Raw genomic sequence first — 26,865 nt, 5'->3', positions numbered from 1 at the left:
AAAGATGGGTTGTCAGGGAGGCTCAGGACTGGCTAATAGGCAGCCTCAACCAGCAAGCAGACAATTCTGGATTGGGCAGTATTCAGAAGTTGGGGGGTGGGGAGGCAAAAATCTGTTATCAGGCACGGTTGTATTTGACCTCTCCAGCTGCCAGCCTGTTGTTTAGAGGAGGAGCTCAGCCCCAAATGCAGATATGGCAATAAATCATGGTAAGGAGTCAGACCCACGGGGACAGAGGAATTAGGGAGGTTATGATACACAGAATCTGATATAGTGCCAAGAAGGTGAAAAGGCAATGTCCTTGGTAGCCAGATGCAAGGTGTGGGAAAAGGGAAGAGGGGGCTTGAGTTTTTAAAACAAGGAAGAATTCCAGTCTCCAAAATGCAGAGCTGACCATAGACATCCACATATTTTCCCAAATCCCTGTCTCTCCTATTCTTAGCCCCATCCTGATCATAATAGGACTCAAAAAAATCTGAGCCAATACCTCCATCCCATATATCCCGGCGTTTTTCAGGAGTATTCTGTCGCAGTTGAGAGCACAGGCTCTGGAGCCAGTTTTCCTGGTTCAGACCCCAGCTCTGCAATCACTCCTTGGGTGCTGTCTTGCCAGCTACACAACCTTTCCATACGCCACTTTCCTCCGTTGTGAAATAGTACTAGTGATAGTTCCTATCCCAGGAAAATGGCAATGAGTATTTGCAAATGCCTTGCCATTAACAACCCACTCTCTGGACTCCATCTCCTCTCAGGATCTTCTTCCTTTACTTGATATGGTTGACTACTGCCTCCTCTTTCTAATTTTACTTAATCAAGAAAATCTTTACCATGGTGTTTTAAAAGGTTCTTGGGCAAATGATAGTCTGTCCCGAGGAGGCCAAATAAAATTATAAATGTCTTTCCCCTCTTCATGGTTTCACAGTCCTCATATGAGGCTTCTTCAGAGAAACAGAATCAATAGGAAATCCATATCATCTATATCTATGTCATCTATATATCTATCAAGATATTTATGTATTTATGTATTTATTTATCACAATGTATTGCCTCACACGATACATGGTGGAGGTTGAGAAGTCCCTTAATGTTCCATTTGTGAGCTGGAGGCTCAGTAAAACTAGTGGTGCAGTTTGAGGTCCTGAGAGCCTGAGAGCTGATGGTGTAGATTCCCATCCAAATCTGAAGGTCTGAGAGCCAGGGGTGCCAAGGGGAGGAGAGGACTGAAGTCCCAAATCAACAGTCAGGCAGAGGGTGAATTCTATTTCCCTCCACCTTTTTGTTCCTTTGCATCCATCATTGTTTTGAATGATGCCCACTGACATCAGAGGGCTGTTTGCTTTACTCAGTCCACCAATTGCACTGCTGATCTGTTCCAGAAACCTCCTCACAGACACATCCAGAAATAAAGTGCAACCTGCCACCTGGGCATCCCTTGGCTTATTCAAGTCAGCACATAAATTAATTTCCACAGTCCTCAAGAGTCATGACTGAGCCAACATAGTGGAGCAGAGAGAGCACTGGCCCAGCTCAGGTCCTGAGCCAACTCCAGCTGGGTATCCTCGGGTCCTCACCTCCTTTTTCTGAATCTCCATGTCTTTCTCTATCTAGTGAATTTAGTATTACCCATTTTCTGGAGTTGTGACTATTAAATCTACTAAGAGTGAAGTACCTTCTTATAGACAACTTTTCACCACCTTCTTTCATTTAATCATTACAGAAATAGATATAAAAGCCTACACAATTCTTCCAAGTGCTTCTGATACCACAGTTTCCTATACCACACATTGGCAAAAACACCCTGAAGGGGGAAGAGTTGATTAAGTAGAGGCAGCTGATGTCTAGGAGTGCTCTGTATTTCCTTTGGGTCTTTAGGCATTTTCTGAAACAGAACTGAGTACAATCAGAAAAGGGCCACTTCAGTGATCAAGGAGGTGGAAAGATTGACAAGGAGAAAAAACTTCTTATGCATAAAACAGGTTTATGGGAACTGTTGACAGGGCTTTGCTGTGGAAGAGCCAGGGCCCCCTCTGAAGCAATGAAGAAGCAATTTCATAGTACAAAGGGAATTTAGTGTATGGTTGAGAGTGAGCTTGTAGACTTCATTCCCACAAAATATAGGATGGGTTAAAGGTGCTAAAAGTTCAACTAGGGTGAGATAGACTCACTGGGATGATAAAAGGAGATGAGGTTTAGAGGGCTCATATTTAATCACGTAACATTGTTCCTGTAGACAGAGTCTCAGGGCTGATCCAGATCCAACCTTGGAGGGTTTTTGTCATGGGCATAGGAAGGAGCAAGTGTACCACACATTTCTAGGCCATTCCAGAACTATTTGATCCAAGGAAGTAGTATAGAACCCAGAGGGAGGCACTGTGGGGTAGTGCCTAAAAACAGGGTTCTTAAGTCTGATTGCATTAGCTCCCGTAACATAAGCATGACTGAGCAAGTTCTCTAATCTCTCTGCTCCACTCTGGCCATGTGTAAAGGGGTAAGGACAGTACTCACCTCACAGATTTGTTGTGAATATTAAAAGGCCATCTTGTGGAGAAACTCGATCACAGGGACCAGTGTGTATTGAAATAAGTTCCATCTGCTCTATGTGCTGACAGTTGTCATTCTCGTAGTTGTTACAGTTAAGACTGAGTCAGGTTCTATCAGTCGGGGAGAAACAGGGAGAAAGAAATCCAGATGTTGCCCCCCAACGTAGTTCCTGCCATTTTCTCTATAACCACACCTGTCCTGTTAGGATCCCTCTAAGTCCTGTGGAGCTGGTGGAAAACTCAGACTGAAAGTGCCTTGGTAAAGTGAGTTCTACAAGCGTTACTACTATTTACATGGTTTGTCTTATTTGGGCACCAAAATCTTGATTTGGAGAGTCAGGTCAGATTAACTCGTATTAATTGAATTACCTTTAAAACAATCTAGAACTGTATGAGCACATGCAAAAAGATTTTGTGAGATCATATGTGTACAGAGACAATGTATTTTTAAAATTTCATTTAGACATAAACCAGTACCATCAACATAAATTTCACAGGAGCTTTTGATAACAATTTTCAAGTTCTCTTACTAGCTACACCCTTAGCGGTGACTTAGAATAGACTCTATCTGACATGTCTAGACTGCTTCTTTGAGATTATTCCACAGTCTCCTTGCATCATTTACTTCCTAAGTCCTTAATCCCAATTATCTTCTGGAGATAGTTTTTAGTTTTAGTTTTAGCTTTAGGTTTCTTTTTTTCCCCTGCAAAAGGCTTCATTGTTTCCATTTTGTCCAATGTAGGAGAGGGTTCTAGGGTGGTTAAAAGAGTGTCTGGTGGTTTCAGGAAGAGGCTCAGACAAAAGCCAGATACCAGGGAAATGCAGAGGGGGCCTTTAAAGGCCTCTGGGCTCCCACTGCTTCCTAGTTATGCTTAAGGGTGAGCCCTTGGAAGAGATACTGGCCCATCCGGCCTGGGGGCCGGCCTACCTGTGGAGGTGAGTCAGGTGGTCGCCTATCTTCTTGATGAGTTTCACCTGCTTATCCAGGAAGTAGTTCTCCAGGAAGTCACAGAGGCGAGGGTCTGCGTGGGTAGGACCCAAGGTGTGCAGATCCAAAAGGGCCTTGTTCAGGTTCTTCTCCAAGGCCAAGGCAGCTTCTATGGCGTCCTGAGTTTTACCTCACTCATCATGGGAAGGCTTCACCACGTCCTAGAAGAGGATGTGGCCTACTTTGCAGAGGATTTTGCAGCTTTAAAAAATTGTGGTACATATACACAATGGAATTCTATGCTGCAGAGAGAAAGAAGGAGCTACTACCTTTTGCAACAACATGGATGGAACTGGAAAGCATTATGCTGAGTGAAATAGGACAGGTGCTGAAAGACAAATACCATATGATGTCACCTTTAACAGGAAGCTAAAAAACAAAACAAACAAGCAAGCAGAAAAAAAAACAAAGACACTGAAATAGAGAACAAGGGGATAGTGACCAGAGGGGAGAAGGAAGGGAAGTTAAGGGGAAAAAGGGGGAAGGATTTGGAGGAACAAATAGGAAGGACACAGGGACGAGAACTAAGGGGGGTGGAAATGGGAGGGAGGTGGGGAGCACGGGGTATGGGGAGGCTGGGATGGGAGAAATAAACAAAAAAACTGTACTTGAAAAATAACTAAATAAAATTAATTAAATAAAAAACAAGAGACACTTGGTGCCCTCACACTTCCCCTTAGCCACCTCTTGGAAGTGGCCCACACCCTGCACAGCCACATTGTCCTGGTCAAAACAGAAGCCCGGAGAGCGGTAGGTATAGGAGGTTTGCAGATGCAGGCTGGCCAGGTGGTTGATGGCAGGTTCCACCTCGGTGGAATAATTCTGATAAATTTGGACTTCATGGTTGTTTGGCAATGAAGAATGAAGGTAAAAAAATGGTGTTGGCTGGTCTTGGAGGCTGAGGATGGCTGAGGTGGTTCCAAAGGTGGTGACTAGAAAAGAGGTTAGAGAGTAGTTAGAAAGAAGGGGCATCCCTAGGTCTGTTCCATCCAAACGCCGTTGAAGCAGGAGATTAATCTCAGGACCACTGAGGGCACATGTGATAGTTCATGGTTTTTAACAGTATCTCACCCATGATGCTGTTGACATTTGGGGTCTGATGAGATTGTGTTGTGTAGACTGTCTTGTTCATTGAAGGATGTTTAGAAGCATCTCTGGTCTGTGCTCATTACATACAACTAGATTCCACCCACCTAACCTCCATATGTGATAGTCAAAAATGTCTCCAGACATTTCCCAATTCCTCCTCAGCCCAGCACATGCCACCCCAGCCTGGGGCAGGAGGAATGTCAGCTCTGATTGAGAACCGTGGATCTAGAACATCACTGGCAGAAAATAAAAGTGATGATATAAAGAAAAAGGCAGTAACAACACTGACGGAGGGCTGTTCAGGCCAAGGCTTTACCTGCAGCCTTTGTAGAGGTTCAGTATGGTCTGATGGCTGTGTTGCATGAGACGTGGGTCCCAACTCCTTGGACATTACAGTCCTTGTCCCAGTTTTCTCATTTGTAAATGGGGCTAAGAGTTCCTCGTAAAGGCTGTGTGTATGTAAACATGTGTGCGTGTAGTACTTAGAAATGAGGCACATAAAATGTAAATATTTTATTATTTGTATTTACAGAAACCTTATGGCATAAGCATTAGTCTTATTTTCATTTTATTAATGAGAACACAGAAGTTCAGGGAGGATAAGTAATAACTGCTTTGCCCATAGAAATACACGGCACAATTGAAATTATAATAACCCGTCTATCTAACTTCATATTCAATAGTCTTATCTCTCTCCCCTCAGCACTGAATTATTTAAAAGGCTGATTTGCTTCAATGTGCTCTGTCTTTTTAATTTTTGCATGTAAAACAGTGTTTATTTTAAATTTTTATTTTATTTTAGATTTTTAGCCCTATAAAGGTATAAGTGACACATACGAATGAATAGCATATATTTAAGGTGTATAACTTTGTGTTTTTTAAATTTAATCTTTATTGTATTTTTTCCATTACCATTTAGTCCCCTTATATCTGCCCCCCAGCGATCACCACATTGTTGTCTGTGTCCATGAGCCCTTTTTCCTTTTTGCTTAATGCTTCCACACCCTACTACCACTACCCACCCCTTCACCACCACTAGCTGTCATCCTGCTCTCCATCTATGAGTCTTCAGGGAACCCCAGGAGGCTTTTAGTTTTCCCGATTGAAGGACAGGTATAGCTGACACCTCTGCCTTTGTCCTGATGAATGTGGATGCTGTATCTGAGGATGCAACAACAGTTTTGCGCCATGGAGGAAAGATCCCAGAAATCAGAGACAACATCCCTGACTCATGAAGCTACTGAGCCAATGCCAGAAAAAGGAAAAAAACAAACAGATTATTATGTGAGAAAACTAAATCCCTATTTGCTTAAGGCACAAAATCAGGGTCTCTGTTATTTGATATATATATGCATTTTTCTTAGGCCAAAACAATAATAAACCCAATGGGTTAAGAAGTGTATACATGGGGGTTGAATTCCTTTCCTGGAATAAAAAGGCGGAGGATGAGCAGAAGGAATTCAACACTTTTTGAGTTTGGGGCAGCACATAGTTACTTTACAATTATGGCCTCATTTACCCTTCCACAGCCCTCAGGTGTTAAATATTATTCTCACTTTTACTGATGAGAAAAGTGAGATACAGTTAGGTTGTATACCTTGCTCAGAATTACCCAACAGGTAAGTGATAGAGCCAGAATCAGAACTGAGAATTACATAGTGATGAAAACTACCTTTCACAGTAGATCAGAATAAATGCCTTGAAGCTCACAGAGGGGAAAGAACTAGACCACTGCAGTATCTGAACCTAAATGGCCACCTTTATCAGGAATGAGGGATGAGAGAAATCTCAGGTATGTATTTTCATTCCCCACTTTCCTCCAAAAAATTCTGGGAAATATGGTGGTTTGTGTCAATCTAAGTAGAAGGAAGTTTTCCTTAGCTTGCATCTCTATCCTCAGAGCCACTTTGCCAACTTCCTCCTTCCTAAACTCAGGCCGGAAATCACGCCTTTCCCGGTCCCACCAGTAGACACTCTGTTCTTTGCTGGGAACTGGCCTCCAACCGAGGCATGTGCCCTAACTGGGAATCGAACCTTGATCCTTTGGTTCGCAGGCCTGCACTGAATCCACTGAGCTACACCAGCCCGGGGCGACACTCTCTTTTTTGATGAGCAGAATTCACAAACTGGGAGGCTCCATACCCAGATTTCCTAACAGACTGGAAAAAGTTATTTTGACAGCTGAGTGATGTCAACCAACTGAGCAATGAAAAGTAGGGCACAAGAACACAACCCAAGGGATGCTGTGCTGATGATCAGCCAGTTTTATTAAGCCCGAGAAAGTATCTCGGGATGATGGGCACTGGGCTGGCATGAAGAGAACTCCCGCTGCTCCTCCCGGATGGTCCTCGCCATCCTCCTCTGGACAGCAGGTGCTCGGGAGAAAAGGGATAACACCTTGAGGTCCTACTTTGGGGAAGGGGTTCCCATGCCATTAGAAGTCTACAGAATCTCCGTGGGTGCATGTTGCTGCGACTCGGTAGGGAGTGGATTTGGAGTTGGGGGACAGTGGTGAGCAGTGGGGGCAGGGATGGTGTTCTCTTGACATGCTAACATCTAAGCAAAGTTTGTTACCGCTAACGTTGGGTCAACAGCTTTCTAACGTCATCTTGAGCCCAGGGTCAGCTCAGCAATTGTACTTGCCAGTAACACCGAAATCCAGCCTTTCCCTTTAAAAAGGCAGCTGGCCATCAGCTCTGCTGCTTCTCTATTTCCAGTCCCTGCATTCAGCGTGAGGCCTCTCTCGGGCCTCACATCTGAAGTTCAGGAGCACTTGTCTACTCCCATCTGGCACCACATCATTTCCAAAAGACCAGGCTTGGCAGGAACCCAGCGTGGCTTTGGGGATCACTTCTCACTCCAGTAGTCCCCGGATCAGTCTCCAAGAAGTAACTGTGGGAATACGAAAGGGAGTGGGACTGAGTGTAAAAGCTTCAGTATTATAAAGCATTTTGAAGGGAGCTCAAAGGTTCTGTCTGTGACAACTGAACTTGGTCCCCAGCAGCTCCATAAATAGTACCCGTGGACATCTAAGGCAACTTCCTGGGCTCCCGCTGAGATCCCAGCAGTGAACTCTGTGAAACTCAGAGTTTTTGTCCTGGTATGGAAGCAAATAACCTTAAAGCCACAAAGGCCCACAGAAGGCGTTTCTTACCCGATCTGAGAAACAAAGGTCCCAACAAGACACCCAGCTGGAGCGGGAACACCTCCTGCCAAAGGGTCTTAGAGACATGCTCCAGGAATGCTAGACACAGGTACTAACGGGACGGGGTTAGGGGTGGGGCCAGAGCTGCACTGAGCTTTATTTCCCCTTCACGTAACACATGGAGAAAAGTGCATTTGTTGCGCAGGGTAAGGAGCAAGCACGGTGTGTGGGTGATGGATCTTACATGGCTACAAGCATTTAAAAAGAAAAAAGCAATGTCGCAGGAGGACTAGTGGAGGGTATGAAAGACGCCGGAATTTCTTTTTTTGACATCTTGCTGCACGTAGTTCGGTGCCTCCTGCCCAGACTTCCTATATTACTGCTCACACCACTCAAATCTCACGCCCTCTTTCCCCCCCGTCCGAGGCGTGGACCTCTCTGTCAACTGCTAGGGGGTTCTACCTCTATACAGTGGGGACAGTGAAAAGACACAAAACCACTAATGGGAAGAGCAAGCGTCCGAGGAGGAAGGAGAGGAAGGAGAAAACTCTTTCTAGAGGGGTGCATCTCAGCCAGACCCCATCTCAGACTTCCTGAGTTTAAAACTCTGGGTGGGACCCAGCAGAACTTTCTGCTGGGTCCAGAACCTCTCTAATGCCTTTGGTGAAAAGAAGGTTGCTATTTCCAAAGGCATAAATGTTTTCTTTTTAATGGTGTCTCTTCTTTTCATAATAGGCAGAATGACCACTATTTCTCGGTGATTCCTAGTTTTTCTTTTAGTCACAGGAATAGTCTGAATTTATTCTTTCATTCAGCCACTGCAGATGTGCCCTGCATTTGGCTCACCTATGTTCCCAACACCTTTATTATCCCCATTTTAAAGATGCCAGAGATTAAGGCCCAGGTAGATGGTTCATCTGGTAAGCACTTCCTGCCTCAGAGCTCTGTGCCGTGAACGATCGAAATTTCTTGTAATGCTAGCTGAAGTTGACAGTCACTACAAGGTAAAAAAGTGCCTAGCAAATAAAAATCTTAAAGGGAGAAAAACATGAACAGAAGAACATCTTCCTGGCAAATAGGATGCAAATAAAACTGACGCTTGGTAAGTGTTACTGAATGAAAATATTAGCCGAATAAAAATGCTAACTACAGACACTAATGTTAACAGCCGAACATTGCTGGTAATGCACAGCAGATACTATTAACTGGAGGAGCAAGGCAAGGCGCTGGAGTGATTTATAACAAACAAGCACCTAGCGTGGAGGATGCTTCCTATGGTAATACATTGTTGCAGCACTCATGGCTGCAGTGTCAAACGTCTCAGATGGACTTGGCAGACTTTTTTATTCTGCACTCTCACAAGATAGCTCTGTGTCCCAGCCACCAACAGCGTGCATTCATTTATACAGGAATTGTTCCCCACGCTGCCCTGGATCGTTTGCCCAATTGCTTTCCTGTAGCTCACACACCTTGTGTCACCCACACCCCTTTCACCTCTTCTCACCTCCTGTAGCATCAGTGGGGTGGAACTGCAGACACCGAGGTCCCCAGGCAGGGGTGCTGTGGAGGCCTCATAAAGGAAAAGCCTAATTGAAACAAGGTCCCTAATTCTGCAAATGCCCTTCTGGATCACGCTGTTCAAAGTGAACTTCAAAAAGAAAGTATGCTGGCGGTCCCCATCTAAAGAGGTAATGGTTTTGACACATTGGCTTAATGACTTGAATGTAGCACCTAGATTGCTGCAACCCACTGTGGCAAACGAGAAAGAGCCCTTCTGTGCGTGTCTGCATAGACTGACTCTAGTGCATTGTGGGAAGTGCCAACTTGCATGGGCGAAGTGGACATTTTGTTGTTTGCTCACATTTTTATTTATTTATTTATGTGGGTTTTTTTTTGTGCAACAAGTCACAGATTTTGCCTGTTGATTGTAGATACAGTATAGTCTTTCTTCTGAGTATTGTGTTTGTTTTAGCAATCTGATTTTCAAATTTCTCCAAACTTTACCAGGATTTCAGCTAACTGGGTTGATAAATTATGAAAGAAAATATTACAGTCTGTCTTACCCCTAGGAAAGTACCCCTGTCTTACCAACCAACCTTTGACAAATATGTACCTGGCACATAGTAGGCACACACACAAAAATACAGAATAATGGAACAAAATATGTGTCCAGAGCTAAGTATCCTTTACCCACTTCTCTGATTAACCCTCCACTCCCCACCTGTGAAAATTCTGAATGCCAGTGAATTTCTCGGCATCCATGTCCCAGATTATAGACTGTGGGGCACGGAGTGGAATGTCGGTTGAGTAAATCCTCTGGGCACTCACCACCAGGTTCTGCAGCTGGCACCAGAGGGGCTGATGTCTGCAGAGTGCCTAGAGAGTGGCTAACGCTGTGCAAAGAGCACAGGGAGCAATCACTGCTCTGCCTTTGGGTACATCTTTTGGACAGAGGAAAGGAGAGGAGGCCTTGGTGTTCATCTCCCGGGGCTAAGGAAGCCAGCCCTTGGGCAGGTGAGAGCGACCTCAGGGCCTGTGGCCTCGGCTTTGGGCCTGCCTGCTGTCCCTGAGGACCTGGTACTGGTAGGGGAATGGTCCCCAAGCTGTGAGAAATAAGCCATTAGCTGCCCATAAGGTTAACCCCTGATGCTTGTCACGAATATGGTTAAGAAGGGGCAAGCCTTGCTGGCACAGTTCTAATCTTTGGAGGTGTTAAATTTTTTATTTTATTTTTCTGTGGGATAGGAAACCAGTGGTAGACATTTGCTGGGGAGGAGAGACTCTAACCAACACTCTGGTCTCCACTTCTCCAAATGAGTCCTTTTTGCTCAGACAGCCCAGCAAGCTGAAGCTGGGTTTGGGTTGGGCTTGACAGAGTCTGGATGTGACAGCATTGGTCCCAGTCATGAAACAGTGGGGTGTGGGTCCAGATTCGTCCATGAACTTGCCACGTGGCTCCAGTGGAAGACGCCTCTCCTTTGGGCTTCATTGTCCTTGACCATAAACTGAGGTCTAATGACAACTGCCTTTTAGACCCGAACAGGGTTGCTGTGAAGATGAAAGGAAACAATTCTTGGGTGAGCTCTTTGAAGGGTGTGAACTATATATAGATGTAACATCGAGTTTTCAGCAACCGCAGTTCTGTGACTTTGTCGAATCCTGAGAACTGGAGAGGTGAAACAGAGAGGCTGCAAGAGGCAGGCGGGCAGCTTCCCAGCCAGGCTTCTGATGTGAGAGCGGGTGCTCCGCGGAGGAGGAAGGCCAGCCCAGAGCTGCATGCAGACTGCAGTGCCAGCGTCTGGGGAGAGAGAGGAGAGTCCTAAAGTTAAGCTCAATGTTAGTCTCCTGACCGTCCCAAGAGTCACCACCGGAACCAAATTGGAATCAGTCCCCCCAAACCAGTGTTAAGGAATGCCCGGCGGTGTAACAGAAACGACAGAGGCCTGGCTGCCTCAGCCCTGACCTTCTCCTGCAGGATGCTTTCTGTGCCCTTGGATGGGTCCATTTAACTTCCCTGACCACCAGCATCCTCGTCCAAGAAGGGGGGTTGATGTTAGCACCTGTCAGGTAGAGTCATCGGAAGAGACAGACACAGTAATCAGTGCGAAACCCTAGCACGTGGCAGGCAGTCAGTAGGAGGCGGCTCCATCAGTGAGCCACCGATGTGTTCACTTATTCCTTCGTCGATCAGAACACCTCACAGTCTCGGGCTGGTGCCTTGGCCTAGGGGGTCATAAACAGTTAAGGACTATTTCAGGGGGAAAAGGAGCTGGCTCACAAATGCTATCACCAGTGGTAGTTAAGAGAAGGGAGAATATCCGACAACACCTTGATATGTACATGAAATTATTCTTCATTGTTCACAGAGGAGGTTCGGGTCTCTCTGCTGGCCCAGACCCTGTTCCGTTTGCTGCCTGAGTGTGGGGCTTTTCATCTCACCAAAAAGAAAAAAATAAGCTTGTTGCCTCTTGCTCCCGAGCTACCATATAATCAGAGCACGGCTGTGACAGCCAGCATGCCTCTTCTCTCACACATCCCAGCCATAATACATTATAAGCAATTAGAGCTTGTTCTAGGTGGTTTGTAAGATGATTATTATAGCCATTGCGGAGACATTTCAAAACAGTGGAGTTAAGGAGTGCAACGTCCTACATTTCTACAGCTGCCGAAGGGCGTGGTGCTAGGAGCCTAGTAGCAGAGACAAAGGGCATCCCATGGGCCCTGCCAACAAGGCCCTGGGCCTGGCCAACGCCAAGCACTGTGTCCCTAGCGGGGCTCCCTGCCCTGGAGGCTGGGCACTGGAAGGGTGGGCTGGACTGGGAGCTCAGCCATCCTGTCCTCTTGTTTGTCAAGCCTATCAAAAGCCCCTCAATCTTAGGACATCTGAAAGCCCCGGGCATGTGAACAAGAGGAGGCTCCGCACAATGCCTTTCCTTCTGTTCTTGCCAGCTCTGCACACAAATACTTGAGCAAACTTGAAGAGGGAACTCCTTAACCCCAATCTTCCACAATGGCAGCTAAGCCCTGTTTTGTTCGCAGGAAACAGAAAACAGCCAGTCAGCTTGCTGTCTGAACGCGCTGGCCTGCCTCTCCTCTACAATGCTCTGTCGACACCATCCTAGCGCCTCGTGGAGGGAGTCATGGGGCCGCCTCCTACTCTTCCTTCCCCTCTTTTCAATCCAACAAATGTGCTCCCACGGTCGCTTGGATTCCACCAGGGAGTGGAACAAAGATGCTGCCTTCATGAAACTTTCTTGATGAATATGTAAATGCTGTAGTGTGGCGGGAGGGGATGAGTACTAAGGACAAAAGAAGAAGTGGAGCAGAATAGAGAGGATCAGTCAAAGAGGATCTCGTATACTCTGGCTTGCCTATGACCATGCTCTTTCCTGGGGTCTCCTTCCTCCTCCGAAAGCCCAGCTCTGGGGTCTTCACCGGCTTCTGCGTGTCTTAGAGCTCCCCCATGACCTGCACAGCGCGGTGTGCCAGGGCTGGGCACGTTAGTGCTAGACTGATTCCACTGGGCCTGCCTCTGCTTCGTGAACCCTGTGTTCCAGCCCAGGTTCACTCTCCATCACCCCCAACACATGCCCTTGTACTGTAGCATTTGTGGGAAAAGAAACCTAGTATTAATTGATCCTGCCTGACAGACGGCACTTTGTGTACCCCTGAGGTCATTTCCTTTATATTTCCTCACAGTTCTCTGATGTGGGAAGGTGAGGGGACAGAGGTCAACCTGCCTGAAGTCGCACAGTAGAATGTGGCAGAGCCAAGTAATATCCTCTTCTGTCTGGGTCCAAATCCAGCGCTCTTTCTCCCAGACCACAGAATTTATTATGATTCTGTTCTCCAATTTCAGATCAAAAGTACTGGAAGAAGGGCTTTGCGTATTCACCTCTGTGCCACCTCTACTGGCTGGCACGCAAACTAGGTTGAAAACATTATCTCAATTAAATGTCTTGGAGTGGAGTTGAATGAAGTGGAATATGCTTTTAGAAGGCTGTTCATTAATTGACCTTTCAGCAGGGTCTTGTGGAGATGTCTGTAAGCCCTTTAGTAACCAATGGGCTGCTGTCCTGACTTCTACCCTTGCTCTCTGAAACCCCCTGGGCCCAGGGCTAGGCCCTACAGGGGGCCTTTTCAAGGCCAATAATGGTAGATTTCTTCACCTGTTCCTTTCTATTGTCTTTTCCTCTCCATCTGCCTATTGGCCTCAGTTTTTCATTAGAGATCCCCTTAGGGACAACCATTCCTCTGCTCAAACACCGTTGTTACTGAAACACACTAAGCCTGCCCTCTGGGGTCTTTGGTTCTGGCTCCACCTCTGTCCTTAATATGCCAGGGTGTTGGGTGGCCCCAGCAAAACCACAGCTTCTCTGGGTCTTGGTTTCCTTCTAAAAATTCCTACCAGATCTATGTTACTATGTGCAATCCTCATTTAATGAACTGTAATTAATAAGTAAATATTTTTGGACCCTACTGATAGAGGCACGGGTTAGAGGTTCCCTCCAGAGTGTTCTTCCTAAGAAACACCAGGTCAGGCAGCTGGTTTTATTACTCCTGGAAGCAGCCTTGCTTTTCCTCATAGGCCCCCAGTGGTCAGCATGCTCCTCCCAAGAAGAGACAAGGCCAAGAAGAGATGAGGCTAATGGATAAAGAAGAGGTGGAGATTTTAGTCTTTTGAATGAAGACTTTGGGAAAGAGATTAAAGTAGGGGTACTTGGGGCATTTCTCACATCCCTTTGCCTCTGAATGAGAAAGCCCCTTGGGTTCACTCTGCTACAGACCTTTGGCCATTTTAGAATCCCAGTTCTGTGATTTTAACATTTGCACACACCCACAGAGTATAGCTAACTGTTCCCTCACTCAGTAGCTACCAAACCACAAAAAGCCACCAGTGGCATGTGGTCCCAGCTTCAACCCACCGAGGGAAATTTTGGTGAAGATGGGTGAATTGCTAAATAAATAGGATGCATTGTAAGTGTTGATAGATTTTCTGTTCTATCCTGGCATTGTGCTCAGCGGAGGATTACCGCTGTGTGTGTTTAAATGTGACAGCTGTTTCATTCACTCCCTGGTGTGTTGGAGAAGCCGTGATAAAGCAAACTATATGCCTTCAGAATCTTTAAAGTGAAATCCTCTAGGAAAAGACAGAAAAAGAAAAACACCTCTCAACTGGCTCTGTCCCCATCCCTCTGCTCATTCCTCACATTTATATTTCCATTTATTAGATTTAATCTTTGATTTTTAATATGCTGGAAGAGAAATGCCCCTAAAAAAAACCTTTCACCTCTGGTTTCTGGGCATCCCTGGAGCAATCGGCTTCATTTTACTGTCCTGGGTACAGAGGGAATGCACAGGATTTAGAAGCCTTAATTAAGGAACATTTAGGAAGCTAGGCCGATGAGGGGCAAGATTAGCAGCGGATTTCACTGTTGCCTGCCTACAACGTTCTGTTTAATTATTACAAGGGGAGCTGCCAGCAATGTGAGAGCTGAAGGTTTGATAGTGAACGGAATTGACCTGGATTTCTTTTTGATTACATTTCATTTAATTCAGGCAAGAGAAGCAATTTCTTGGACCCTAGGATAGTTGAATGTTAACCTCCAGGCCACAGGAGGGAGGGGGAAGGCATGCTTTATTTTGAGCTCTACCAATTCCTGCGTGGATCCCAACATCTCTTACTGTTTGGGGAAATAGAATGCAGATCTATCGTGTCCCATTGAAGGTTTAAATGAGCTGAATAATTGACTCAACATTATCCTCTGTGAAACAAAGAGGGCCAAAGAAAGTCCCCAGATGATTTAAAGGAGAGGATCTTTTTCTCTCTAGATACTTCTGGCTTTTTGTCTGAAATAACTGTATTTGTTTCCGATGACCCCTTGGGATCTCTGAATGTACTAGGTTGGGACTTCAAAGAATTGTGCTTCGGGGCTCGTGGGCCTGGGAGGGACTGGGGGTGTCGGGTAGGTAAGAAGGAAATGCTGGGTTCTGTATGGGCTACAGCTAAATCACCCTATCCATGCTAATCAAGTTTGTCCCTTCTAACCTCTTCTCTATCCTAAGTCAATGGTCAAAGTTAGTTGGGGGATTCCAGAAATTCAAGAAAGATTATTAACTTCAGAGAATTTGGATTCTGCCATGTATCTGTACCATAAGCACTGGTTTATCTCTCATTGGTTAAGGAGTACTATTTTTCTAACAAAATAAGAATACTAACCCTTATTTCACAGAAAACTTATGGAATTAACTAGAAAATGCCTATCCAGCAGCAGTTTTCAACCCTTTCCATCTCGTGGTACAACATAAACTAATTACTGGAGTTCTGCAGCACACCAAAAATTTTGCCAAACTGACAAAAAATAGGTATGATTTTGGTTCATTCACACTGGATGGCTATTGTGTTGGCTGTTGTCATTTTTTAAATTTGATAATATGAGGAAAAAGAGGTCAGTGTCCCTGACTAAATAGTCAGGTATTGCATATTTTAAACATTTGTGCAGCAAACCAGTAGAAAACTGCTGCTTTATAGCATTCAGCACGTTAATTGTTCCTCAATAAATGTTGGTTGCCAGTTCTACTCCATGTGCATGGGGAAAATAAGAAATAGCATTTTTCTGAAGGAAGCCAAAGAATAGCTCATGTTTGTTGTTGGGCTTCCACTCAGCTAAAATTGGAAAATGATAAGCATAAAAATAAAATGTATAGCTAAAAAATAAAGAGTTAAGTTGTGAGACAAGCATACAGGGAATCACTTCTCAATAGTACAAAGGAAGGAACCACTGATCCATGCAAGAACAATTGTAGGGTAGCATTCTTCTTCATAAGTAGCCATCCGCTTATGATAACTTAATGACAAGCCTCAAGGACTGATTTCAAACTATTGCCTCCCCATATCTATCTAACATGACAAGCTCATACAACAACTCTCACTTTATTTTATATTTCCCTTTGGAATACATAGAACACATTTTTCTAAGTGAATAAAGTCAAACAAAAAAAGCTATATACTGTATTGGTCAATTTTTATGACATTTCACAAAAGATAAAACTTTAGAGAGAAAACTCTGATCAGTATTATTTGGCACAGTAAGTGAGGGGAGGTAATTTACTATAACAGGCACAAGGGAACTTTTCAGGTATTTGAAATATTCTATATCTTATTTATAATGGCAGTTTTGTTTGAAATGTACACCTAAAGGGGATAAATATAAATTGTACCTCAAAAAAATAAAAATAAATTGTACCTCAGTAAACTTAATTTTTAAAAGTCCATAAAGTTATCCTTTTTTTTCTGTCTCATCCTTTCTAGAGGGACATGACCTGTCCTAATTGAGGGAGCTAAGGGTCCCATAGTGTGTCCTTCAGATCTAGAGCCCATTGCATCCCTAGGGAGCCATTGAATAGACAGACGAGGTTTTAAATCCCCTGTAACTTCATGTAAGTGTTTGCACATTTGTATAAGTGCATTTTTTCCAGGGAGATGTCTCAGTTTTAAGTAGAAGATTAAAAGTTATCTTGGCTCACTGTCCATCTCTCAAGCACAACCACAGGAAGGAAAGAAGGAAGGAAGGAAGGAAGGAAGGAAGGAAGGAAGGAAGGAAGGAAGGAAGGAAGGAAGGAAGGAAGGAAGGAAGGAAGGAAGGAAGGAAGGAAGGAAGGAAGGAAGGAAGGAAGGAAGGAAGGAAGGAAGGAAGGAAGGAAGGAAGGAAGGAAGGAAGGAAGGAAGGAAGGAAGGAAGAGAAGGGAAGGAAGGAAAGGGAGAGAGAAAAAAGAAAACCATGAACAATTATTCCAGAAGGAAATACCCAGGGATAGTTACTGCCATGGGGAGACAATACTTTGAAGTTAGTGCCTGAGCATTATCATCCTGTTACTATCATTAGTGGGCTATTCTTATTACAGAGACCGATGCTTTATATGCAGGCTTATTTCTGTGGACCAATAGTTTTACTCACTCTGATTTGCAAACTCGTAGCAGGGAAAAGGGAGTGAGACTTGCATAAATCCTCCCTAATTCAGGACTCTTAATAGGTTCCATGCACAGTGACTGCAGAGGTTTGCAAATGGAAGCCAGGAAAGGAGGTCAGCAAGGATAGGTGGAAAGCCGGATGCCAAGCACAGCTTAATGGAATCTGTGGTATTGATCCAAGTGGCAAATGCATAGCCTTGCAATGGTAGTGAAAGCTTCATGCTGGGCACTAGCTCATGAAAGGCCACAGCTGCTAATTTGCAAAAATATCAGGGTCTCAAAAGTTACCGAAGCCTGTAGAATATAAATCACTAGGGGCCCCCTTTAATAACTGCAGCACACTCCCAAAGCCTTCACAAGGTATTTCTATCCAGAAAAATGGGCCCTGTGAACACACTCCTGCTAGTGACATTGTGTCACGGGCTTCCAGTCAGAAATATCACTTTGTGCCGCACACACTGTAAATAATTAGTCAATTTGAGATACTAAATGGTGATGACAATAGTAATAAGAGTGCTGCAATAACAGGCCAGCTGTGCACCCCATGGGCTTGAAAGGATGGGCCATTTTGGACACGGCCTTTTCTTTGCTGGGGTGCACACCCACCATGCAGAGGCTCAGTTCACATTAATGGAATGCTGAGGAATGTTCTCTCCTAACCCAGGGGCTGGCATAGAGATGATAAGAGTGCTGATTCTCCGGAGCCACCTCGAGCTCAGGATTGAAAGACATATTTGCAAATAATGAGTCACAAAGGCACATGGTCCCGGGCTGGGCCACCTCCTACCCAGCCCTGGCCTCTTGATGTCAGTAGCACCTTCCCCAACAACCCCGACGCTAATTTTATTTCTAAATCAACAATCCTGACAAGAGGTCCCTGGGTCTGATTCAGCCCTAACAGGGCTGAAGAGGACTCCTCGCTCTCTGACCCTAGTTTGGTAACTGCCATCCTAACAGATGGCATGAAACAGAACAATTAGCATGTAGAATATGAAGGAATAAGTGACAATACTGGGGAGCTAGCAACTCACACGGTCAAAGGATATGAGAAGCTGCCCATGGCCCAGGGGCCTCTCTCTGCACGGATGCGGAGTTCGGGGAACAAGGAGAGTGACTGTACCACAAATGCATCCTTGTGGTATAAATATACTCGAGGGCGGTGTTTGGAAGTGCCAAGTGCAAGCAGCTCTCTTCCTTTTTGTCTTTACATTTCGTTGCATAAATGATATAGAAAAGCGTTTATATTGTAAAAGATTCAGACAGTGTGAAAGTATATGGAATGGAAGGTAAAGATACTCCCGGGTGCCCAACCTCCCCCCACCAGGCCCCTCCCTGCCGAGTTAGCTAGCGCGTCCGATCCTCTTCCTACTCGTCTACCTATGTGTAGTCACACAGGCACGTGTATGTTTCATTTTGCTATTTACGTAAATGTAGATAGTAATGTAAAAAAATTAAAATAAAATGCAGACTCCACCATTGTCCCCAAGGCTTGGCAGTGATGAGGTGCACAACTCAAATGTCATAACAACAACAACAACAACAAAACAATTTCAGAAACTCTTTTTAAGGGGGAGCAGGGGCAGTTACATATGCCAAGAGACTCACTTCCCTAGAAGTGCAGAAAACTGAGGATGCAAACTTCCTGGGCATGAGGGCCTTCGAGAACGAAAGTAGACTGGGCTGCAAGGGTGTCTCCGTGGGCCTGGATTACACACTTTTCCACCAGCCGAGCAGTGGGTGGCACGTTTCTTATTTAGTAACTTGCAACAGCACAAAACCATGGTGCTCATATTTCTGGTAACTTTCTGCAGAACAAGGAAAACAGCAAATGGCAAGGCTGCTGTATAGTATAAATGACAAGAACAATTTGCTAGGAACACAGAACTGACAGAAATTTGGGAGAAAGTGATGATGTCATCTTGATGCTCCTAAGGTCCACATAGCACACTGCTGGGTAGGGTCGGAAGAGAATTCTAGCTTTTTAGAAGACAGCTATCAAAGCATTTGGATGGAAGAAAATGTAAGCAGGAGACACAAGAAATTACAAGGAATTCTGTTAAAGTGAAAAAAACACTTTTTTTTTTGGTGCTGCTGCACAAGGAACACTGAACAAATGATAAAAATAAAGAAAAAATTAATGAATAGAAAGCGTGGCATCCCTAAATATTGGGTTAAATTGCAAAATGAACTGGGGCCGACGGCATCTTTTTGGAGACACGGAGTGTTGAGATAGGACAGGCCGGCTGCTTGGACCTTGTGATAACGCTCTCTCATGGCCAGAGCAGACAGAACTTGGCAGCGCTCTTCAAACCCTCAGATTTCCTCTACTCAGCGAAAAAGGAGGCTCCCTGTGCTGAAAACAGCAGACCCAACAAGTTTAAGAGATTTTATGCTAACTTTTTTTCCTAAGCAAGTGAGAGATTTATGGAAAGGAGATCCTAATTTCTGTAACCATGATTGAAAATCTTTGAGGAATCCTAGAATATGGGGAAAATGCTGGAGACCCCTGAAACCTGGCAGATTAGCCTATTTGTTAGCAGTTTTCAAAAACAGGACATTTTCTTTGGTGGCTCTAGAAAATGCTGAAGACTGTGCATCTGGACTTTTGTATTCTCTTGCTCAATTCATAGAGGAGAAAGGCTTTAGCAAAGTATTAAAGAATCTTATCCTGCTAAATATTTTATCAGTGACTGGGATAAACTTCGTTGATGTAAATGCTTTGTATTAAGAGGTTACATGAGATGTTTGTTGAATAGTTAAATAAGTGATAATGTCATATCAATTCGAACAAGGTAACAATTAAAAGCTGATTAGCTTAAAATCCCTAGATTTAGTACAAAAATGCAGCCTTACTTATTCATTATGAGTAAGATAAGGTTTAATAGAAATAGGTGAAACAAATAAACAAAAATAATAAGGAACTTAGAGGTATCTGATGTCAGAAGTGTATTATGGATGCAAAGGCAGATGTGCCTACAAACATTTCTAATGGGCTCTTGGAAGGGAGGTGAGGGCCCTGTGTCACACTGGTCAGACCGTGTCTGAAATAGCAGGTTTCATTTTTGGGGGAAGGGGTCATGTTTTCAGTGGTACATCAGTAAAGAGGCCACATTTAAAGAAAAACAATGGGTATGTTAGAGATGCTGTTTCAACTAAAACCACAAACTGCTTTATAAGTGAGGAAGAGTTACAGAAATTGGGGATTTTCTATCAGAGAAATGTGGCTGTTCCTCTTTAGATATTTGGAAGGATAATAGTAGAAAGAGCCTTTAAAAAAGTGTTTGGTCTCAAGAGGCAGAAGTCAGACTATCATGAAAAAATCATAAGAAAATACATTTGGAAAATAATTTATTAACAGACATCTCTCAAGACAGAAGAAGTCCCAACTGTCACAAGCCCCTGCCTCTTTGGAAGTGTTCCCACGTTTATCATCCACCTGACACAGATGCTCTGGAAGGGACTCAGCTCTCAGGTGGACATGCACCAGCATTTCTCCCCATTCAAGTCCACGAATCTCCAAGTCAAATGTTAGCCCCTGCCAATGTTCTTTCTCCTGAGTTTCGGTCCTTATTAGAAGCAAGTGGAGTTCACTTCTCTCTCTCTCCATTTCTCCTTTTTATTCAAGATTTTTCAGTAAAAAATTTGGTTCTCAAGCTTTTTGGTCTCAGGCTCCCTTTATTTATATTTATAAAAAAAATAAGGACAGTGAAAAGCTTCTGTTTCTGTGGTTTATAGCTATCTATAAGCACAGTCCTAGAAATTTCAAATCGAAATTCAAATAATGTATTATTAATTTATTTTAAAATAACATTAGATATAAATATAAATAAAATGTTTCCTAACAAAATAAAGTTTTCAGCATGAAAATAATTTGAAAGTGGAATTTAATGTTTTTAATACTCTTTAATCCCAGTCTTTTTACAAATATATTTTATTGATTATGCCATTACAGTTGTTCTATTTTCCCCCTTCATTCCCCTCCACCCTGCACACCCCCTCCCCCACCATTCCCCCCCTTTAGTTTATGACCACATGTCTCAAGTTCTTTAGATTCTATATTTCCCCTACTATTCTTGCCCTCCCCCATCTATTTTCTACCTACTGTCTATGCTACTTATTTTCTGTACCTTCTTCCCCCTTCTCCTTCGCCCACTCCCTTGTTGCTAACCCTCTATCTTCATTTCTATGGTTCTGCTCCTGATCTAGCTGTCCTCTTAGTTTGCTTTTGTTTTAGGTGTGGTTCTTAATAACTGAGTTTGCTGTCCTTTCACTGTTAATCTTTTTTATCTTCTTTTTCTTAGATAAGTCCCTTTAACGTTTCATATAATAAGGGCTTGGTGATGATGAACTCCTTGAATTTGGTCTTATCTGAGAAGCACTTTATCTGTCCTTCCATTCTAAATGAAAGCTTTGCTGAATAGATCAGTCTTGGATGTAGGACTTTAGATTTCATGACTTGGAATACTTCTTTCCAGTGCCTTCTGGCCTGTAAGGTCTCTTTTGAGAAATCCGCTGACAGTCTGATAGGAACTCCTTTGTAGGTGACTGTCCCCTTATCTCTTGCTGCTTCTAGGATTCTCTCCTTCATTTTAATCTTGGCTAATGTAATTATGATGTGCCTTGGTGTGTTCCTTCTTGGGTTCAACTTCTTTGGGACTCTCTGAGCTTCCTGGATTTCCTGGAAGTCTATTGCCTTTGCCAGATTGGGGAAGTTCTCCTTTATTATTTGTTCAAATACGTTTTCCACTGGTGGCTGTTCCTCTTCCCCTTCTGGTACCCCTATAATTCGGATGTTGGAGTGTTTAAAGATGTCCTGAAGGTTCCTGAGCCTCTCCTCATTTTATTGAATTCTTGTTTCTTCATCCTTTTCTGTTTGGTCATTTTTTTCCTCCTTCTGGTTCACTCCTTTGATTTGAGTCCCAGTTTCCTTTCCATCACTATTGGTTTCCTGTGCATTTTCCTTCATTTCAATTAGTTTAGCCTTCATATGTTCCTCTAATTTGTGACTAAAATCAACTAGTTCTGTGAGCATCCTGATCACCAGTGTTTTGAAGTGTGCATCTGAGAGTTTGTCTATTTCTTCATCACTTAGATTTATTGGCTCTGGGGCTGTGAGCTGTTCTTGAGCCATGTTTTGACCTGTTCATGTCTGTTACGTATGAGGAGCAGAGCCTTAGTTATTCACCAGGACGGCGCCACCCAGGTTGCTGGTTTGTGATGCTGTATGTGGGGGCGGGTCAGAGAGGGACAATAGCGGTCCCCTCTGCTGCTTCCTGCCACTGGGGCCTGTACAGTCCATCTCACTGCTCGCTCCTTCACTGGTTTATCTGCATGTGTGAATGTGTGACCGCGGTCTGCCCTCAGCTGGTCCACCCACTTCTCCACACCTGGGTTCTGCTCACAGCTGCTGGTGCACCTGGGTCCCTCGGCCCAGGTTGGTTGGGTGGATCTTTTCTGCCCGACCCCACTCTGCTGCTGGCTCTGCCCCTCTTACTGGTTTGGCGGAAGGGTTCTTTGTTGTCAGACTTCATATAGTTCAATTTTCTGTAGTTTGGCTGCGTTTTTGTTACTAAAACTTTGTTGTTTTTAAACTTGGCTGTGAGAGAAGGCACAGTACTTCCACCTATGCCTCTATCTTGGTGGATGTCCTTTAATCCCAGGCTCAATAAAACACAATAGGATTCTCATATCTGCTTTTATATTAAATCACAAAAAATATAGTTGGAAAAGGAAGGAGTAATGTCATGCTTTTTTTATAATGATGATTTTTTTTGATACAACACTAAAATTAAAAAAGTGTTAATGACTTAAAGGTTGGTTGTGATGCGGACTCTAAAACCATACCAATGAACATTTAATAATCCATTACACTAAAATCCATGCTGATATTTTAACATTATATAATTTCTGCTCATTCAGGAAATATCGGTTTGCTCAATCATGTATATGTCTCAAATGGTGACACCTTTCATTATAAAATATCAAAAAAGTTGCCTTTATTAGTATTGGGTGTATCAAGCTACTACCGAAAGTTTTCCAAAATTCTATTTTCTTTTTGATGCTCCAGTTTTATATCACTGGCAACAAATTCCATCAATTGTTTTTCTTGAAATAACAGGCTCTCTTCATTTATTTCAAAAATAATCTGCTATAATACCCAACTTTGAACAACCATAGTTGGTCAATCATTTTTTTCTAGGAAAAAAAAACATGTTTTTCATGAAACTAGTTGTTTCATGAAAAAACAAAAAACAGCTAGTTCAGCTTACAACTCAAATAATCAGCAAATCAAATTTCTTCAAGAAAACTGTCATTTTTTTGGGTATGCACCATGAGCACTTTGCATATATTTCCCATTGTGTGAAACAATATTAAAAGACATGCAATGAAAGATCAAGCTTTAATAAAATTAATAAATTTTACTACTTCTTTAAGAGCATTCTTACTAGATACTGGCTTCCTCTTTCTCTTGCTGCAGGTATCTGTCAGTGGAGAGTGCAGTGACTACTGACACAGCTTAGTGCTGACACCTTAATGCTTGTCACAGAGTCAGCAGTGCTTTTGACCTGTTGGTGCAAATGTCAACGCCGTGGACAGTGTACCTGATGTCGCGGTGCTGTTATGAAAATAGTTTTGATCTCATGAACTCCCTGAGAATGCCTCAGTTGCCCCCAGGAGCCTGTAGACCACACTTTAAGTATAATTAATATGGCATAAAATAGCTGGGACATCTTGTGCCAGATCATTTTTAAAAGGGTTTCCAGCCTTATTATTTTGTGATGCTAGATCTCTGGCCCCTTCACCTTCTCATTCCTCTTACTCTGGTGATGTGACTTCCCCTTCCATTTCTGAACACAATTTTCCAGTTCCCAGTTCTGCCCATGTCCTGAGAAGTGTAACCTCTCTGTGACTCTGGTTTGGGAGGAAGAACAGGGAAGGACTGGAAAAGGATACGTAAAAGGAAAGTGGAGGTATAGTTTACATCTTCTCATAAGCAGAGCTGCAGCAATGAACAGTCATGACAGGTGGGTACCTCGAGCCCAGCTGCTTGAGCCTGAGCCTGCGCCTTGGGCAACAAAGCTCTGCTCCTAGGGCAACATCGGGTATCATTATCCCATAAAGAGGGCTATGCATCAGGAAATCCGAGAGACTTTTAATAAAATTCCTTCACCATACCCTTGATGTTTCTGAATTAGTATGTCTTCAGGCATGAGGGATGGTTGCTCAGGCAAGCCTAGTTTCCAAAAACTCAGGTGATTTCAATGTGCATCTTGGTTAAAAAGTATCACTCTGAGTGGTAGGGTGAGCAGAAGTGCAATGAGGTAATCACAGTGGAGCCTGGTGATGTTGAGTTTATCTGTCTGACTACTAAGTAGAATGAATGATTCCCTTTCCATGCTTTGGGAAAAGGGGTCAGGCCAAGGCTCGAAAATAGTCCTGGGGGTAGTCAGGGGAATACATTTAAGAATGTAGTTTTGATCTGAATGGACCCCAAATCCCAGGAGCACTTTCTGCTCTCATCAATATGATGACATATTGATCTTTATTCAGTATTACTTCATTGTATTATTTTCACTCTCCAGCAAGTTAGAAGTAAATGACAACTAAGAATCTAAAAACAAAAAAAAAAAGAAAGAAAGAAGAAGGCTAGTAGGCCAATAGCAACCCACACAAACATGACCGAGTAGTAATTGCTACTTTCCTGTCATCAGTTTAACTTGCAGTCGCTCAAGTAAGAACACTTGGAGTGGAAAAATCTATTAATACTGTGGCTGGGACTGGCTGGAAGTGCAGTGTGTGGAGTGGGATATACAGCTCCCTGTTTTCTCAGAGCTGTGACACTTAATCTGCTAAAGACAGTGAAAAGAAAGTGGATAAGGTTTTCTTTTGATTTTTATAAGTGACATAAAATACCCTGCTCCTGACAGATACGTGGGCCTTGTTTATTCTGGAGAAGCTTTAGGGTGACGGGAATCTAGTGGGCAGAGCCCTATAGATCTGGGTCAATTACACTATTTGATGAACCCAGTTCATTACCAGCTTCTTCAGCTTGCTAAATGAGGCCCAGAAAGATGCTGCTTTCCCTGTTTCTTACAGAATTATGCAGCTTGGACAGCGGCCACTTGGACTCAGATAGAGCTGTCATCTCACGATGGTCATTTGCGGTTTTGACCTCCAAGGAGATAATGCTTCTACAAGAAAGCTGCCGTTTAGCCACACTGCTGCCAGAAGCGATAGTGCACAGCTTTACTGGGGTCAAAAGTAGACAGCATATATTTTTCTTGAAATGCGAAATGGCTGCTCTGGTCCAACACTTACTTGTCTTAAAACATCAACTTTCCATAAATTATTTAAATGACTCATTAAAACAATTAAAGCAAAACAAATGTCGAAAGACATCGCATTTGTGAATAACATGACCTAAATTCCGAGCAAATCATAATCACCGTCTGTTAGAAGCATGCTATGTGCCTGGCATCCATCAAAGCACTTTGCGAGTGGTGGCTCATTTAAAGATCTCAGTAACCCTGTGAGAGAGGTGCTGTTAGCATTATAATATTTAGTTTGGAAAACAAAGCACAGGTAGATAAAATAGTATCAGTAAATTACAAAGCTGGTAAGTGATGGGAAGCTTTCCTCACGAACCCCAGGTGTTCTGGCTATAGGGGTCCTGCTGGTAACAAAGCTACCTTGCCTCTCTTCAACCTCTGTGACTCTGATGGCTCTCATTACTTTTATTACAAATTCTAATGTTAGTCTTATATGCTACCCAATTGTGACATTTTTGTCCAGGTGTATTTACCCTCTGCCTTCCTCCTGATAAGTTCCATGAGACATATTATAAATATCCCTGGAATAGGTGAAATGTGAGAATGGTGCTCCTAATACCAAGCTATATTAAGGAAGTTAATTAATAAATACTATACAACATAGGTGTTAAACATTATATTGGTATCATATTACATTGGCTATCTATTGGAAAGACAGCTTGATGGGTGCAACTGATCATGCAGATACCTGGCTGCAGTTTCCCGACTTTTGTGGGTCTGCAGAAAATATATTGTTTTATAAGAGACAGGGATTTTCCTTCTTGCTCTTTTCAGTGGGGTCACTGTCTCCCGGCTGCTACTGACTTCTCTCTCCTGCTTTCTCAGGCTGTAATCTTGCTTTGTGTTTTGTGGAGAACTATGAGCTGCCAGTAGCTGTGGTCTGCTTTAAAGCCCTTTCTTTATCAGAGGCACATATTATCAAAATTCTCCTGGAACCTTCTAGAAGGGAAAAACAACAATAACATTATCAAAATGTTTAGTCTCTTGCTGGTGGATCCCATTTTCTTTTCTTCTACTTCTAATCTCTTTCCCAAACCTTGGCCATTCATTCTGAGGACTCTAGAGACCATTACGACTGCTCGATCCTTTCAACTCCCTGAAATGATGCCCTTATAGTCCAGAACTGATATAGAAATATAAACTCCACATCTTACCCTCAGTCTTATCCTGACCCCCAAACCACACCGGGTTTGAACTAGCCTGGCATCAAAGCCTTATACAGCTGTGTACCCTCAAGCCTATGCGTGGGTATGGCCAAGGAAAGCTCTTCTGTGAGTGAACTTTTCAGCTTTAAAATAATT

At 43.5% G+C, this 26,865-nt stretch overlaps 1 pseudogene; it reads right to left on the bottom strand.

The window, feature by feature from the left end:
- Positions 1-3,402: 3,402 nt before the first annotated feature.
- Positions 3,403-26,865, bottom strand: part of LOC128626557 (ferritin light chain-like) — a 38,510-nt pseudogene continuing 15,047 nt past the window's right edge.

This window comes from Artibeus jamaicensis, unplaced genomic scaffold (genome assembly GCF_021234435.1).
Source record: "Artibeus jamaicensis isolate MK-2021 breed Jamaican fruit bat unplaced genomic scaffold, CSHL_Jam_final scaffold_660, whole genome shotgun sequence".
Taxonomy (NCBI): Eukaryota; Metazoa; Chordata; class Mammalia; order Chiroptera; family Phyllostomidae; genus Artibeus; species Artibeus jamaicensis.
The sequence above is the reverse complement of the archived record's forward strand: the minus strand, read 5'-3'. Positions and strand labels throughout refer to the sequence as shown.